Source organism: Sceloporus undulatus, chromosome 2 (assembly GCF_019175285.1).
Source record: "Sceloporus undulatus isolate JIND9_A2432 ecotype Alabama chromosome 2, SceUnd_v1.1, whole genome shotgun sequence".
In the NCBI taxonomy this organism is placed as follows: domain Eukaryota; kingdom Metazoa; phylum Chordata; class Lepidosauria; order Squamata; family Phrynosomatidae; genus Sceloporus; species Sceloporus undulatus.
Genome location: NC_056523.1, coordinates 70,240,222 through 70,243,809, shown reverse-complemented (window position 1 = coordinate 70,243,809; position 3,588 = coordinate 70,240,222).

The window sequence follows — 3,588 nt, the reverse complement described above, 5'->3', positions numbered from 1 at the left end:
GTCCCCACTAGTTTGTGCTGCTTCAAAATGCATGTCAATCATCAGTGACATAAGCGGCAGCCCGGGCTCTGGGTGGGGAGATGGTGCTGGCAGGCACTGGGCCTCTTGGCTCGGCATCACTCAGGAGGTGCTTTTGCCAAAGAGGTGCTCAGGAGCACAGTGCTAAAACCCTCAAAGGACTCCATGGCATTTATTAATTGATCGAAGATTCGATTAATTGGTTTTGCAACTATTTGCCTTTGCAAGTAGTTGCAAAATCAATGAATCGAATCTTCTATGAATTTTATTTTTCCAAAAAAAAATGTACCCATAGGTCACACCACAAGCACAAAGGCAGCACTGGGGGGGGGGGGGAATCTACCAAGAACTGAGGAAGGATGGTGAACACCTCTCTGCCATTTGTCCCTCTCCTCCAGAATGATGCAATTTAGATCCGTCATTCCCATTTGTTGAACACATTCCAGAATCGATTCTTTCCAAAAGAACCAGCAAAGAACTAGTGTCAGGAAAGACTGGGTTGTTTTTGTTTGCCTCAGTTCATCGTGATTGAAACTGATCACACTAGGATCAGAACCGGTTTCAAATGGGAATGACAATCATATAAACCAATCAGCAACTCACTTTCAATCATAGTGTGAACGAGCCCTTTCAGTTGTACAAAGTGTGCAGTACATTTTTAAGTGCAATAAATCACACACACACACACTTTTTATGACAGCATTCTCACTCTGAGATTCCTTCCTAATGCCCTGAGTATCAGTGAAAAGGGAGAAGGTCCTGAGAGTAAGAGCTAGGCCTGAAATCTACATAGTAACCCTAGTTATGAGATGCAAAAGCAAATGCCTACTCAGGTCTTGCGGGTTTCATGAGGGAAATCCCAAATCCATTTTGCTAGCCAAATCTAAAACAAGCTGATTGTCAGCTGTCCTCAATGAAACTGGAAAAATAGTTTTAGCTCTCGTGTACTTAGGGTATCTTACAAGGTGGTTTTACACCAAAACAAAACCTTTCCAAATTCTTTCATTGTTCCCTGATGAATGACCATACAATATTAAAACTCAGAAGGGGGAGTTGTATACTATCATAATCATAATTCATAGCAATATTTATCATCATATTGAATTATTTAGAAATGAGGGGGTGGGGAAATCAGAAAGCTGCATAGCTTTGACCTTGTACAAATGGGCCCTTTGCGGCGTCATTGCAACATGCACACACCCCACAACCCTAGCACGTTGCCATGACACCATAGCTGTGCAGCACTGTCCAGACAGCACGCACAGCTATGACGTCACTGCTGCGCACCGTCCAGATGGAGCCGCGCAGCAGCGACATGCTCACGCCACTGCCAGCTGTTTACGGCAGCATAAAAAGGAGCCGCTTTTCAGCGCTCCTTTTTTGCGCAACCACGAATTTGGTTGCTGCAGTGCGGCTACGCAAAAAAAAGAGGTGGCTCCCAGCTGCCTCTTTCTGGAGGTCTGTACCATACCAAAATCATCAATTATTACTGCAATCTTTTTAAAACTCAAGACTGCCCTGTAGTACTTTTTTTAAAAAAAGGATAGCAATGTAATGGGTTTTAAACTTTTTTTCTTTTTTCTTTTTTACTATTATGATTGGTTTTCAGCTGCATTTTGCTGTATCTGTGTTGTGAATCACCTTAGTTCCCATACTGGAAGAAAAGGAGGATACAGTGTGCCCTTGCCTTATGCAGGGATCCATTCCGGACCCCTCCACGTAAGGCAAATAGTGCATATGCTCAAGCCGCATTGAAAATAATGGGGCTTGTGCATGACGCACAGATTGCACATGCACCATAGGCACGCACACCATTACAACTTCCATCGTGCAGCTTTCAGCATAAGCTGAAAGCTGCATAAAAGGTGCCCATGTATGACACGAGCACACTGTATAAGTAAAATGAATAAATTTGTATTGGATTATAGAATCATAGAGCTGGAACTAAAGCAGTCCTAAGAGATGGCCATCCAACCTCTGTTTAAAGATCTCCAAAGGCGAGTCTACCATCTTCCAAGATAATCTGTTCCACTGCTGAACACTTCTTACTATCAGGATTTTTTTTATATTGTTTCAGTGCAATCTTTTGTGTCTTATATAAGAAAAAAATGGGATGAAAAATATATTTGAAATGCAAATATTAAGGGGATTATAACGTTCAAAAAATATAAACTTGGGGGTAAGGTGACATATAGGGATACAGGCATTGCACAAATCTGGAAGAATGTGAGTCAGCACATCAGGCCCTTTACGTAAAGGGCAAGCTGCACAGAATCCTGGAAATCCAGGAGTCCTGGTGGCACAGTGGTTAAATGCCAGTACTGCAGTCACTCATTCACAAACCACAAGGTTGTGAGTTCAATACCAGCCAGGGACTCAGGGTCAACTCAACCTGGCATCCTTCCATAGGTCGCTAAAATGAATACCCAGCTCGTTAGCTTACACACTGTAAACCACTTAGGGAGTGCTTAGTTCACTGATAAGCAGTATAAAAATGTACTTGCTATTGCTATTCCATGCTTAGAATCCCCAGTGTCATTTTCACCTGCAAAAAAGAACTGATTTGGATCAGGGCTGCAACATGGAAGGAGAAAAGGGTGGTTCAGCCCAATCCTTCTGTATTACATCAAATCACATACATCCCCCAGAGCTGCTGAAAGCTGCAAAAGAGAACTGATACAGGTGGAACCTACGCACACGCACACACACAGAGAGAGAGAGAGAGAGAGAGAGAAATTAACACATTAGTGTGGTGAACTAAATTTGGGATTTGGTTCATGGGCCAATAATTAAGACCTCTTTTCCATATAACCCCAATCTAAGTCAGCCACATATATACCTCATGACAGGTTTTGAGAATGATGGTACTGGGAGAGGTCAAGAGGGATTCAGTACAGACACACACACACCTATGTGGTCAGTCTAAAGGGATGGTCAGACCCATGAATTGGGTGTGAACACCTGTTTTCTGTGAGGTCCAGATACCTTAGCCAGAGCTCTTTGACATCCCACAGTTCTACTGTTCTGATCCCACTTTAATTGTCATGGCAACAGCCTATGAAATCCCATGGCTCATAGTTTGCTCAGAGGCAAATTAGAATTCTGGCTGAGAATCCTAAATACCCTTCCCTAAACTACAGATCGCAAGATTCTAGAGAATGGGACTATGGTAATTAAAGGAAGGTCATAGCACTAAAATTGTGTTGTCTGAAAGGGCCCCCAGTCAGGCCAACTAATATTGGGACATGTGGACATGAAAAACAGAGAACCCAAGCATGTATGTCGAAGCCAAACAGCAGTGTGATCAGCTGAAGGTTGATATATTGTACCCCAAAGCCGAGGACTTGGTGCAAAGCTTACACATACACATACATGTATACACATGCACAAGAGAGCATCAGTTCCAAACAGACAGTCTACATGAGCCTTGTTTTACTTCCAGCCAGAGAACTGCACAAAAACCAAAGGAACTTCTCTGTACGCTTGGGCACACACAGGAGGTTTATCCTTGAAAAACCTATACCGCAGAGTCTCAATCTGCATTTGGCACCTGCCCAAAAGGAGATAATG